Here is a 15,190-nt window from a genome sequence, read left to right as displayed (position 1 = left end):
ATTTGGGAATTCAATTTATTGATGGTATATTTTGATGAATAATTGAGTTTAATATGATTATTGAATGTAAGAGATTTAACTAACAGTTTAAATAGAAATTCATCCGAATTTATATTTACTAATTCAAACTTTAATTTAATTTGTATTGATTTGTACCGGATAAGGAAGATTTTCACGGTGAAATTCCATTAGAAAAAAGAAAATAATTAGTTAGTAACAATAACATGGTCGTTGTAGTATAGTGGTGAGTATTCCCGCCTGTCACGCGGGTGACCCGGGTTCGATCCCCGGCAGCGGCGTTTTATTTTTTTTACAGCCAAAAAATTAGAATAATATTATAAAAACGACGTCGCCTGAGAGATTCGAACTCTCGCGGGAAAATCCCATGTACTTAGCAGGCACACGCCTTAACCACTCGGCCAAAGCGACTTTACAATTCATACTTTATTTTTACCTTAGTTTTTGAAAGAAGGTTGTTTATAGTTTGGTTGCAGGTTAGGATTATAATTCATCCTCTTTACTTATAATCTTGCCTGATTATTATTTATATTTCAATACATTGTGATCTAATCATCAAACAGGACAGAAAAGGAGATTGTCCTCATTGTACAACCCGGTGAAAAAAAAAACGTAATTACACACGATTAATCATGATAAATCAAACATTAATTTTATGGGTTAAATTATTAAAACCATAATGAAAATGAACTTGTATTAAAAAAAGACTTTAAATATTACATCACAAATTATGTTAACATAAACATCCATTTCATATATATTAAATCATAACTCAATTAAAGACAAATTCACTTTAGAGAAGAAGACTTATATGATCCTAAAATACTTTGCATTGCAATTTTTTTTAACACAATATCATTCGAGCATGATTCTTTATCCCCTGATCTCAAAAGAAAAGAAAAAAGAGAACAAAATGATATATGTGGTTGTGGTTGAAAACTAAATGACAAATGAAACAATAGTCGTGAAACAATATTCTCCTTTTTGTCTCCTAAAGTTTTGATATTGGAATTATGAGTAATTTACACAGCTCTCAAGTTAACAAATATCTTAAGATGTGGATTATTATTTATTATTAATCTTAAGTGTCCATTCAAAATACATGTTGAATATTATGAGAAAATAATATAATTGTAGATATAAAAAACGAGAACTACATTTACACGTTAAATTATTGATGCACTAAATTTAAGTATATTTTTTCACGCTAGCATAATATTATTTAAATATCATTTTTATATATATATATATTTTTTTTTTTCAAAATCAATTTCTAAAAGTTGAGATTGACTAGTAAGAGAAGGTTGAGATGAGAGGTTTGGAACTAAAGCTTAAGATGAGTCCAATTGAAAGTCAAGATACCTTGGAGTTGAAGGGCATTAAGGTAGAAGATAAAGATGTCAATTTTAGTGTTGCAGTGACTAATAAATGATAAAAATGGATATCGATTTTGTTGTTGGATTGTTGATGATGAGAACCACCATAAGAATATTCATTTTGTTGTTGTGGTGGTGGTCCTTGTGGTAGTTTCTGGGACTAGAAAGACCAGAAAATCTTGAAAAGAAATAAAGGGCATACATCAGATTTTGCAGATCAAATCCAAAGTTGAGGTCTTTGAACTCCTTGAGTCTGATTCTGAACTGAAAAGTACAGACACGAATAGAGATAAGAAGAGGAAGAAAGTAAAGAGGTGTGAGGGTAGAAAACGAAGATTATTATTTTGTCTTTGGATCTAACTTTGTCTTTGTCTTTGGATCTAACTCTTGCCGTTGACCACTAAACTCCTTCAACATTGAGGCGCGACAAGATGGTGGATGCGTGAAGAAGGTGGCGGTGCAGCGAAGGCGCTACTGGCGTTCTCACGATGGCTTCACGGTTGCGGTGTAGCAAGGTGGTGACGGCGAGACTGAAGGCTTCGCAGCAGCTTTACGGCGGCAACACTAGGGAAATTAGGTTTGTGCTGTTGGAAAAGATGACTCTGACGTAGTATGAGTGATGTGGCAAAAACTGGCCACGTCAACGTTCTAACCTGTGCACAAACTTAACCCCGTTATATAAATTTAATGGTAGAGGCTCCATTGATTCAAATTAGCACTTTTAAGGACTCAATTGGAGATTCTAATAAGAAAGGGATCAAAATGGGAAAAACCCACATAAATAGGGACAACTAAAGGGTTTAAACCATTATTTTAGGCTGAAATTAAATATAGGTCATTTAAAACCAAAGGTAGAGATAAGTCGCATCATGTCCAAGGTTGAGACAGGTCTTTCCAAACCAAAAGTTGAGATGGACCAACTCGGGTTGAAGGTTAAGATTAGGGATGTCAAAAAAATTTGCGCGCCGCAGATATCTTCAGATAAAATCTGTGACAGATAACTCATACTTAAGGTTGAAATGAGTTGTCCCATGCTAAAGGTCGTGACGTGTAGGTCAAGGATGAAAACTAAGACGAGTTGGTTGAATTGAAGGTCGAGACGAGCTATTATAGGTTGAAGGTAGAGGTGGGTATGGCCGAACCAAAAGGTCAATACTGACTAACTTATGCTGAAAGTTGAGACTGGTTGTCCTGAGTCAAAGTTCAAGTTCAAATGTGTTAGATTATAGGTCAAGATGAGTCTTTTGGACCAAAGGTTAAGAAGAGTTATCCCTAACCAAAGTTTGAGATGGAATAGCCTTGACCAAAGGTCGAAACTAGTCTCTCATATCAAAGTTTGAAACTGATTGTTTCAAGTCGAAGATATTTAAAAATATTAATATTTTTTATGTGCAAGAAAAATCTATATTAATCAACTCTAATTCATATAAGATTTTTTTAGATTTTAATTATGTAAACTTTTTTTAATAGAGGTCTTTTAGTTATGTGGGTCTCATGTAAGTAGATAACAATATGTAATATACCAAATTTACATCTCTACTAAAATAAAAAAAATAAACAAATCAAATTTAGGCTTTTTAACTATTACCAATAATTAAACTTGTAACCAAGAACTAGTGTTAACTAGTATAAGTAATCTTTAACTAGTTCATTATACTCTTTGGATATTTATATATATATATATATATATATATATATTAATTATAGTTATATAATTAACTCATTCACTAAATACTAAGGTAAATGTAATGTAAAAACAGATTAAGTAACAATAAATTGTACATTAATGACAAAACAAATTATTTTAGTGGTAAAACTTGTCAGTAATTTGAGACAAACGTGACACGAGTCACCGTTTTTGACAAGCTCATTTCCCAAGAGAAATGACAAAATAGTGTAAAAGAGACAGAAACAAAAGACTGACATAATTTTGAAACGGTAATAAAACAAAACAGTGTCTGCATTTATTGTCCCCCAAAATTCAAAGATCACTTACCCAAAAGCTACAGGATTGGCTGTTACAATGTAGAAACCCAACGTTGAAATAAAAAAACGTCTTCTTCCCAATTTTTTCCTTTCCATCGCAGAGTTTACATGGTAAAATTTCTCTCAACAGTGTCATCAAATATATACTTTTTCTGAATTTTATATAGAATAAAAATAAAATAAAAAAGTTGAATAACTTATAAAATAAACATCATATATTTATTTTTTAAGCTCAAAAAATTCATATGCAGTGATTTCAGAAGTATACACTCTACTATTAGCATTTTACAAATATAAAACATTAGAATTATACCAGAAACCCAATTGAAGATGCAGAAATCAATGCTGAAAATTACCAAAAACCTGAGATCATAACAATAAATGAAAAGTGTGGGAAATCAATAGAAATACTATTTTGTTTTGCATAAGTTAATCTCCAGTTCTTCTTTCATATTAACATTGGTCCAAGAACAAAGAGAAAAAGGAAACAAGAGAGTAAGCTAACAGATTGAGCCGTCTTGCCAATATCACGATCGGCAGCATCAGAAATCAAAACTCAAAGCAGAAGATGAAAAGAACAAAACTTCACATCCACATCAGCTAAGAATGCACATTTGCCTGAGGAAGATTCTGCAGAAAAAGACTGTATTCTTCGATCCAGTAGGCTCTGACAGCTACAATCCTCACCATATTCACCTCTCTCAGCTTCAGCAGCTGCCACCACAATCATAATGGAATCATCAGATCAATAAATATATATATATATATGGGGCAGGTAAAGAAAAAAAAAACTAAAACTTTATAGCAGTGTTTGAAGACAGAAGTGTGAAGGGACCAAATAGTGGGTGGGGATGAATATTTTGGGAAGAAATAAAAAGAAAAAGAGAACAAAGAGAAAAGGTTGCATGAAGGCAAGAAATGTGTATGTTTGAAAATGAAAGTAGTGTTGAGAATTCAATGTGTAGCTGTTAGCAGCGAGTGCAATTTTGTCCATAAAAAATTACAGGACCCCATGAAAATGAAGAAAGTATAGAAGAAAACAAGGGAAAAATGAATGGTGGGTGCGTGTGTGGGCGCGCAGAGTTTTAGACATGAGATAAATCTGCTTGGTTCGGCTTAACAACCACATTCTCTCATCCCGAATCACTTCTTCTTCACTTTACCATTCCTTTTTCTTTTCATTTCTTTTCTTTCTTTTTTCGTTTCTTTTCTTTTCAGATGATGCTCGACACCCAAGACCAAATTACCTACATTTGCGCAAGCAACCTCTGTCCCTCTTGTTCCCCTTCCCTGCCCTTCTTTAAAAGTTCCCAACTTTTGACTTTCTTCCCTACCTTATCTTAAAATATTTATCATTCTTTTACAAATATAATTTACATACCTTACACAGATCAACTATATTGTAAGAGAATTAGTTGGTGCTAATAATACAGTGTCTATCAATTTGACTGTCTTATGTTGTGATATCGATATAATATTTTTAAAAGTTAAATATGTTTTTAGTTCTTAAACTATTAAGCAAATTTGTTTTTAGTCTCTCTTTTAAATTAAGGTACACTTTGATCCTTATATTTAGAGAAACTATAATTTTTGGTCTTCCAAAACTAACGACGTTAAAAATCTGCTGAGGTGACTAACAATAATACCAAGTCATTTTTTTTCTTCTGACACGAATCAACTTTTCCCAGTTTTTTCCATTCCTCTCCCTTCCTCTTCCTCAATCTTCTCCTTAAACTCCTTCTCAGAAATCGTCACATCCTTCAACCTTTTCATCGTCATCACCGGCCCTGCCTCAAGCACCGCCTTCCTCCACGCCATCACGAAGAACCCTCCGCAAGGAGAGAATGGAGAAGAGGTCACTAGAGAAAGAGAACAAGAGAGAAAGTTAATGGTGCGGTTATTGATTCTTAACGAATCATTGATCTCTATTTGGATTTTCTTGAGAAAGGTTTAAACCCTTGGTTAGTCCATATATTTGTTGATGAATCTCAAGTGGGTTATTGTTTTTTAAACTGTCAAAATTGGATCCATATACTTGTAAAATTGAGTCAATTTTGCCCTCTGCGTTAAATTTTGATAGACGACGTTAAGAGATGCTTAGTTGTATTTTTTTAAATGATGTGGTATTGTAATTTAAATTGAATGGGTCATGTGTTATTCCACATGGAAAAGTAAATTAAGACCACAGTGCTTCTTCCTCAACTGCACACTATCCCGACGAGCCACCTTCCCTACTGCTACTGTGAGTGGAGGAATCTGACTCATTGGAGGAGTACAAAGCGTTCATCCAAGACAAGTTTTTCAGATTTTATATTGTGTCTGTATCTCTCTTTTTTTCCCTTTTGCAGTGAGACCAAGCTTTTATTGACACGAAAAATAGAGGAAAAGAATGTGAAACTTGAAATCCAGAAATTGCGTCTTTCGTCAAAAGATTCAATTAGACACTGTCCATGTGTACTAATCAATCTATTTTCATGTCCTTCTCTTTAGCATATATAACAGTTTTTTCAGTTTAATTTTCATTCCACGTAAACGTTAAAATAAATATATTAATTAATCATAAACAATATATATTTTTCTATTTTTTCTGCACAATAGTGTTTTCAGATTCTACTATAATAAACGAATCCGAAGAAGATGCATTGCGGTGGTGCGTTTGAAAGCACCACCGACTTCTTCTCTGTCTTCGCCGTCAATTTCTTCAACGACTTCACCGGCTTAGAATGTTGGGGGTGCAGGAGCAGTTTGCAGTGCTGTGGAAATTTGTGGCCTAAGGCACGCTATCCTTCGATGACGACGGTGGAAGCGGGAAAGACAATTGCAAAACTAAAAGGATCAGAGAGCAAAGTGGTTTTGTTTGGCGATATGGGAATGACGTGTGCTGCGTGCACCGGATCGGTTGAGAAAACCATCAAACGCTTACCTGGAATCCGAGAGGCCATGGTTGATGTCTTGAATCATAAAGCTGAGGTTTTTTACTTTCCCTTAATGGTTAACGTCAGTATCAATCTCTCTCCATACACTTTATTTCAACATTTTCATTTCTTTCACCTTTTCAACACATTCATGTCTCTACATACACGAATACTGAGTTCTGTAAAAAATCACAAAAGTTTATATGCAGCACAAAGTTTATACTGAAAAAGGTAGAAGCTTTAGATTGCAATGTTTGTGTGGTTCGGTCATGGAAGCTGAAATGGGAGTGTAGAGTGTTGAGAAAATTGCAGAGAAAAGTAAGAGAGTGAGAGAAAGTTAATGGGTGAGATCTTGCAATTTCGATAAATGGGTATTTGTACATGTTCACTCTCATAAGATTTAGTTTCTTATGCTTCATTTATTTTCAGATCTTCAAATTACTTTGATTGTTCATTTCATAATTTCTTCTCTTTAATAAAAATGACAACTTTAAACCCTTTTCGCTATCATAATCCCTGATACTTTATTGGGTATCATTGTTTTTTGATGTTTTTGCAGGATACATGTCTTGGGGGTGATTTGATACACAATAAGAGTGATGGGTCGGTCAGCATTTTCTAGAACCGGGACTTTCTGGCATGAGAATTTAGGTCAGAATTATTGGGAACGTTTGCTTCTCATTTTTTGTTATTGGGGTTTTGGTTTTCATGATTATGGCTGCCACTTATGAACTTGAGATCCTCTGTTTCACCCTTCAACCAAGATCACCACATTCCTCACTTCCCCTCCACGGCAATGAAGAACACTAAGAGTTCAGGAGTGATTGTCATGTCATAATCCTTTAATTTAAATAAAAATTCCATGTAATCAAACAATCCACGTCAGCATAAACACGCCATCACAATTTAACACCGTCAGAGAAAACTTAACGGAGAGGGCTTAATTGGCTCAATTTTACAAGTATATGGACCCAATTTTTATAGTTTAAAAAACGAGGACCCACTTGAGATTCACCAACAAATATGAGGACTAACAGAGGGTTTATTGGTGCGGTTATTGCTTCTTAACGAATCATTGATCTCTATTTGGACTTTCTTGACAAAATTCCCTTTCTTTTAATTCTTCTCTGTTTGTTGTTGTCCCTACCTCTTTGATCTGCAGCTTCAGCATCCACATGGGTTTACCTCTCAAGCCCTAGGTATGTTCTTGATCATGGATCTTGCTGATTTGTTTAAATTAATACGCAATCATTCATTTATTTCTTTGAATTTCAAGTTCAATTTTTTATTTAATTTTTTCCTAATGGCAAGATGTTGGTTGCTTGCGTGCTGTATTAAACCAGTTTTTTCTTCCATTTACAGAACATGAAGAAAACCCTTATTGTCCTTTTCTCTCTATGTTGAAGTTGCCTTTCATATTAATCAAATTGCCTACTTTGATGCCCTTAGATGGCTTTGGTTAGATTCAACTTCAATTATATCATTTGCAAAAGCAAAAGCAAACTGTAATTTTTTTACACACTTTTAGTTTACAGTAGCCAAAAGGCCATTTTTTGGGGTTCATGTAGCCATCTCTTGAATCAGATTTACTCAGAAGCCAATGACATCATGATCAACCCTTTTGAAACATTAGCTGTTATGATTTTGATGTTCCACAAAAAATAAACTTATTCTTAAACTTAAACACAATTCAGAGGGGACTCACATAGCTTCCACCTTATGCAGGTGATGCAGCAGCAGCATCAGACGTCGTTGGTGAAAGTCGAACTCAAACACTTCATTATGTCTATTCTCGACGACCCTATCGTGAGTTGCGTCTTCGGCGAAGCTGGTTTCAGAAGCTACGACATCAAGCTCGTGCTTCTTCAACCACTTCCACCTTCAAGAATCTTCTCACGATTGACCCCTCCGGTTTTCCTCTACAACCTCAAACCGGTTCAGAAGACCGGTTCTCGACTGTACGAGAATTGTTGCAGAATCGTGGAGGTGGTGACGAGGAAGAGCAAAAGGAATCCTCATTTGATGGGGGTGTACGCGAAAAGCGCTTTAAAGAGCTTCATCGAATGCGTGGAAGCTCATAAAGGTGGGGTATTGCCCTGTGAGCTGAATGGGTTGAGGCAGGGCCGACGGCTAGGGCGTTCGATTTGGAGGATTTGCTCGGGGCTTCGGTGGAGGTTTTGGGGAAAAAGACTTTCAGGATGGCGTGGAGGAAGGCGGTGCTTCAGGCAGGGCTAGTGGTGACGGTGAAAAGGTTGAAGGATGTGACGATTTATGAGAAGGATTTTAAGGAGAAGATTGAGGGAGAGGGAGGGAGAGGGAGGAAGAGGGAGGGAAAAAGCTGGGAAAAGTTGATTCCTGTCAGAAAAAAAGAAAATGACGTGGTACCACTGTTAGCCACCTCAGCAGATTTTTAATGTCGTTGGTTTTGAAGGACCAAAAATTATAGTTTCTTTAAGGAGAAGGATCAAAGTGTACCTTACTTTGAAAAAGGGACTAAAAACAAATTCGCTTGATAGTTTAAGGACTAAAAACATATTTAACCCTATTTTTAATTGAGTTTATATTGATTTTTTGTGTTTATTTAGTATTCAAATGTTTTATAGTTTTTAGTGGAGTATTATTATTTTACTTTTTTTTCTTTTAATTGGATGAAGTGGTTGTTATTATGTGGCTTAATAGTACTGATGGTCCCAATTTTTGTCAGATTTGTTCGAAATGGTCGTACTATTTTTAAAATATTCAATGTAGTCCTAAAGATTGTAATTTGTGTTCAATTTAGTCCTTTTTGCAAACACTGTTTAAATCGTTAACGACCAACTGTTCAGCTGTGCAAAACCCACATGAGATGACATTTAACTGCCCACATGGACGCCTTAAGGCACAATGAGGTGAATTTATTGATTTTGAAAGTGAATTTCTGATATTAGGGTGTTTGTTTTGAAAATTAAATTAAGGGTATTGAGGATGAAGCTGCCACGTGTCCTAATTGAGGAGGGTCATTCACTATTGAGATGATGGAAGCGCGCCAGTGGTGGTCACGATTCTTGTTCTCTCTCGCAGCGATGTTGGCTCAATGAGGAAGAAGATTAAGACGTTGCAACCTTGTCCTTGTGATGGATGCTGATGGTCTTCACTAGGTGGATGTGCAATTCTAGGGTTATGTGGGTTTTTGATTTGGGAATTTTTGGGTTGGTTGTGCTTCCTTGCAGGTAGATGAAAGCATGAGGGAGAAGCAGGTTCGCAAATATGGTGGTTCTTAGGTGCAATTGGGATGAGGGTTTCGAACTGCTAGACTGCGTCAATAAAGAAGGACGAACTCGCGAAGACATCGCGAATCGCAACGGTGTTGTTTCTGGGTTTTGGTGGGTTTTCTAGATTGGATTTGATGTAGGTTTATGGTGCAGTTGATGATGGTGGAAGTGCACTTCGCGGCAGCTGACCCGAGGTTGATAGTGGAAGGAGAGGATGATGGCACGACGACATGGTGCTGGTGGCAGCGTAAACTAGGAAGAAGATCATGGTGAAGGAGCGCGATGAAGATGGTGACGTGTGGAGGTGGTCATAGCGGCGTCCTGGTTGTGGTCTTCTAGGTTGTGTTTGCAGGTCTGTGGTGATTGTGGTGGCGGTCTGAGGGTTTAGGTGTGGTGGCGCTAGGGTTAGGTGGGCTAGAAAGAAATTAGGGTTTCAGTTTTTGTTTGGGCTGAAGGTTGAAGAAGATGGTGACGTGGCAGCTTCTTAATGCCCAAATATATGTGTAGAGGATTAGGACACGTCGCAAAATCTATTTGGTCCACCTCATTGTGCCTTAAAGTGTCCACGTGGGCAGTTAAATGTCATCTCATTTGGGCATTGCACAACTCGACAGTTGGCCATTAACGACTTAAACAACGTTTGCAAAAAGGACTAAATTGAACACAAATTACAATCTTTAGGACTACATTGAACATTTTAAAAACAGTAGAACTATTTCGAACAAATCTGACAAAAATTGGGACCATCAATGCTATTAAGCCTTATTATGTTTATATTTTTTTTCTTTGTTTTCATGGATTAATGTATTAATAAATATAACGTTTTTTGATTTCATAAAATAATATTATGAGTAGTCTAATACATGGCAACAGAGTATGGTAACATGGCAAAAATATTTTTTTAAAGTTTACATATGTTTATGTGGTTATAAATGGGAGCTTATATGTAGATATCCTAATTATAATTATAAACAAATTAGGGTTGGATTTTCCTTTTAATTACAATTAGAAATAAATTAAGAGTTAGGATTTCTTTTGTTAATTACTTCTAAAATTCAATTTTTGATTAATTCTAAATCCCTCTATCATTACAATTGAATATGACAAACCCTAATTTGATCCTCAAACATTAATTTTCTTTCTCTTAACCAAAAACCTAAATTTTGGGGGAAGGGTTTATGTGGTGGTGGTAAGGCTCTAAACTTGTTATTCATGGCGTGGAGAACTTACAATTCCCAATTGCACGAAGAAGACGACAGTGATGCAGTGTCATGATTCGTGTGGGGTTCTTCGTCGTGCATGAACGGTGGGTAGGAGGGTTTCGTTTCCCCTTTTCGATCTGGTTATTTTCGCAGGGAGGGGAAGCACACTCAGGCAGCGCAGGTGCGACCTCTTCGCGACACAATGGTCACAGCAGTGGCATCTCCGCGACACAAGGGTTTCTCTCTCCGAGGACTTCGCGACAAGGGTTTCTATTGGGTTTCTGGGGCTTATTGTTCTTGTGTTTTTTTATCTAAAATTTGGGGTTTTCGGGACATATGTTTCTTGGGTTCCTTATTTCTTCTCTGAAATTTGGTGGCGCAAGGAGCAATGGCGAGGAAGGCTCCTACTATTCTCTATTTTTTGTTCGGCCTTTTGGAAAACCATTTCTTCCTTTTTCTTTCTGGTTTTTATTGGGATTTTTCTGTTTCTGGTTTTTGGCTCACGATGCACGCAGGTGTCGCCACGAAGAAGACATGATGGTTGTAAATTTGGGGTTCTTGGTTAACTGAATTTGGGTGGTTCTTTGTTGTGTTATGATAGGTTGAGGTTGAAGAAGGTCTATCGTGGTGGTGTCCGGCGGTGACCTCTAATTCTATTAGCATTAAGTTTTTTCCCCAAATGTAAACCTTAATTCCACAACATCCTCTTATTGGCTTACACGTCACAATCAATATCCCAGGACAATGTCATGACAACAAAATATGCACAACACAGATTCAAAAATAAGTCAACATTATCTGTTTAAAACACTATCAATAGAATTGGACTTGATTGATGCACATTATACACTGTGAATAAAATTGGACTTGATTGATGCACATTATACCACGTGTGGACGAAATTGAAACTTTTTTAAAAGGATAGACCAAGTTGACCCACTGTAGTAAAACTAGGAATAAAGTACACAATTAAATCAAAAAATTATCATAAACTCAATTCAAAATATTCGAGAGACTTGAAACTTAGTTAAATTTATTTAAATTATTTATCTTATGATAACTAATTCTTTCTAAAAGTAAATAAGGTTTAATAATTATTAATTTTGATGATACCAAATAATATTTAAGTTTACTATCACAAATAATGTTAAATATGACTATATGATAACTTTTTAAAATAATAGTTTTTCATGCTATAACATGATAGTTATATTACCTTCGTAATATCATTTAAAGAATTATTTTTAAGAAGTGATTATTTATTTCTTACTTAATTATATTGTTTATTTTCTTGACAACAATTTTTCCTTTTGCCTATTTAAAAAATATTTTCTTTTTCGAATTCCCTCATTAACTAAGTGATTTATTTAGAAAGAAGTAAAATTTTGATGATGATCATAAATGAAGGTAAGTTTAAGACTTGATAATGATGGAGATTTATCCAGAATGGTTGAAGAGTTAAAGTGATTTATGAAAAATTGTTGAAGAGTTAAAGTGATTTATGAAAAATTGTTGAAGAGTTAAAGAATGTTTGGATTCAAGAGTTATATTAAAGACTAATAAATTTAGTTGTTGAAGTAAGGTAATATATGTATCTTTAAGTAAGATAATAAAAATTGAAGGTCACAAGTCAAAACTTAAGACTAGAACAGTAAAAAAAACTTGAGAGAATTTTATTTATGCAATAAACACTAGAATAATCAATTATTTTTAGTGATAATTGAATATCTCATTGAAAAATTATTATTTTAAAAAAGTTTTTGAAATAATTGATTATCTCATAAAGTTTGTTTTCCAAAATATTAGTAGAATAATCGATTATTTCTTATAACAATTGATTATTCAGAACATTTTTTAGACTAACTTTTTATTTTCTTAACCTAATTTTGAAATGGAAAATTAGTGGTACGGTGTCATTCAAAAATTGAGAGAAAAACTTTCTATAGCTAAGCTTTTGAAAAGTCTAGTTCTTATGAATGGCCTAAATTTCATCAAGTGTGACTATTGAGTGGTTAGGTGTTGTTGTCTACTATATTTTGTAAACTTGTTCATTTGTTATGTGATTCAATAGAGGTGTGTGATAATCCTTTGTGTGATTCAAAGGAGGTATTCATTCCTTGTAGCATCAAGGAAGATATTTCTTCATCTCTTGTGACTCTTCAATAAAGGTATGTTCTTTCCATATTCTAAACTGCTTATTACATTGGTGATTGTAATTTTCAGTTTTAATAGTATTTGATTAGTCACTTTAGTTGAGTTTGTAACATCCAAATTTCTCACACTTTATAATTCATAATCGATATATTATAGCATTACATAGTCATTCATAAGAAAATATAAAGAAGATCACACTAGTAATACATATTTTTAAACTCAGATTTCAACTTATAAAACTCATAAAGATAACTCGAACACTTGTATATTATTCTTCGGTCTCTTTCTTCACTTGCACTGGATCACACAACATTCTCTCATATACTCTCGTATAATGCACACGTTATACGATCATTGCACAATATATATATATATGTCAACACAAACACAAACAAGTAGGGGTGAGTTAACATGCAATAAACGATTTATAAAACATGCTTAATTATATTACTTCACATAACGATAATCATATCATCATGTAGTAATTAAAGTAGACTTAATGATCACAACATATAATAATCATGTCAAACACATTTATCTCATCATACAATAATCACACCATACACACTCATCCGGATGACACGTTGATGTGCTATCACGGGAGGTTGTGCACTTGTGGTGACCTCCTATTCAGATACACTTCAAATACAACACTTCATGTCATCTACAAGGTAAATCCGTTAACACCTATGCCCAAAACCGACACATAGACTAAGACCTCTTGCCTCTCTCATCACATAACTCATCATTCTCTACTTGAGACTGGATGATTAGTAGAGTATCAGGATAGCCTCCAACAACGGGACCCTTAACATCAACGTGCACACTAATTACTTACAACCATAGAGTCTCTCCACAAGACCTTGACCAATCTCACATCATGTTCATATCTTAACATAGAATAATATTCAAGTCAACGATACAATCAGAGATACCAATCAGTAAATAAAATTACTCAAAATTCTACTCAATATTATCAAATATTATTAGAAATTTAACCAGTTATAGTATTTCGTAGAATGATTATTCTCATTACAACCTTTAATTAAAGATCTGACCGATCAAAATAAATAATAACATGTTTAGAACTTACTGTAAAAATTTTAGTTTGATCAAACGGTTAATAAAGTGAAAATCTTAATTTTACTCAGCTGACTCAGAAACATAATTTAAGGTGGGACTAAATTATCTAATAAATCCGAAATTATTTTCTCTAAATATATACAACCAATTAAAAATCTGAGTGGTCAAGGTGAATAAATATGTCTTAGGAACTACATATTAAAATTTTAGGTTAATCTAATGGTTAACTAGGTTGAAATTGAAGTTTTACCGAAGTAACTTAAAAACAGAATTTGAGTGATTTTCAAATCTAACCAAAATGTGAAATTAATTACACTAAGCATAGTAATCCAATTAAAAATTCGAGCGGTCAAGATATAATTTAATACGTCTTAAGAACCATATATCAAATTATCAGGTCAATCTAATGGTAAACAAAGTGGAGATTACAGTTTTTATTGAGGTAACTTAAAAGACAAAATTATAATGTTAATTAGGTTACTCAAAAATGCGAAATTTATTCCACTAAGTACAAATCTCTAATTAAAAATCTGAATGGTCAAAATGTCCAAAGTGTTACAAGGTGTTTACCATTTGAGCTAGTGTAAATTTTTTGTTTAACTTACCACATAAATTAATCATATTTTTTACCCTTCAAATAATTACTACTAATAATAATACTTAGAGAAAATTACTACATTTTATTAAGATAAATATATTTATGGGCTTTACATAGTTGGTTAACAATTATACACAAATTTTTTATCTAGTATAAAATAACTTTATAAACTTCTCTTATCTAATACTCTTTATTTTACTATGGTGATTGCTTAGTTGAAAATAAAAAAGTTAAGGTTTCCATAAAATTCTGATTTTTAAATTTTAATTTTTAAGTTTAAAGTCCAACAATTTTAATATTTTGCGCTACTATTCTAACACTTTCTACTTCCTCACATTGCATATATATCAAGATTATATAATTCGAATTGAGTTTTTGACAGATTTTTTACTTTGTAAGTTTGTCTTTCTAATTTTCGATTAATATTTTTTTAATATTGCGTTTCAAATCTTAGAAATCATATTAAGATTCGATAGACTCTTAATTTAATAATTGGATAAAAAATTATTTTTAATTCATATATTTTGTTTAATAATCTTCGTTCAATTGAATTAATTAATTGAATTAGTTAATTCAAACTATAATTTAAATATTTTAAAAAATTATA

General features: G+C 33.7%; 1 long non-coding RNA gene and 2 other non-coding genes across 3 annotated transcripts; 1 reads left to right on the top strand and 2 right to left on the bottom strand.

The window, feature by feature from the left end:
* The first annotated feature begins 227 nt into the window (after nucleotides 1-227).
* On the top strand, nucleotides 228-299 carry TRNAD-GUC (transfer RNA aspartic acid (anticodon GUC)). The gene has a single exon. It is a non-coding gene; the product is annotated as a tRNA-Asp (tRNA).
* A 48-nt stretch (nucleotides 300-347) lies between these two features.
* On the bottom strand, nucleotides 348-429 carry TRNAS-GCU (transfer RNA serine (anticodon GCU)). The gene has a single exon. It is a non-coding gene; the product is annotated as a tRNA-Ser (tRNA).
* A 3,329-nt stretch (nucleotides 430-3,758) lies between these two features.
* Nucleotides 3,759-4,621, bottom strand: LOC108331270 (uncharacterized). The gene is made up of 2 exons (XR_008248446.1): nucleotides 4,544-4,621; nucleotides 3,759-4,094 (listed from the first exon to the last, which is right to left on the bottom strand). It is a non-coding gene; the product is annotated as an uncharacterized LOC108331270 (long non-coding RNA).
* Between the last annotated feature and the right edge of the window lie 10,569 nt (nucleotides 4,622-15,190).

Source organism: Vigna angularis, chromosome 4, assembly GCF_016808095.1.
Source record: "Vigna angularis cultivar LongXiaoDou No.4 chromosome 4, ASM1680809v1, whole genome shotgun sequence".
Classification (NCBI taxonomy): Eukaryota; Viridiplantae; Streptophyta; class Magnoliopsida; order Fabales; family Fabaceae; genus Vigna; species Vigna angularis.
The sequence above is the reverse complement of the archived record's forward strand: the minus strand, read 5'-3'. Positions and strand labels throughout refer to the sequence as shown.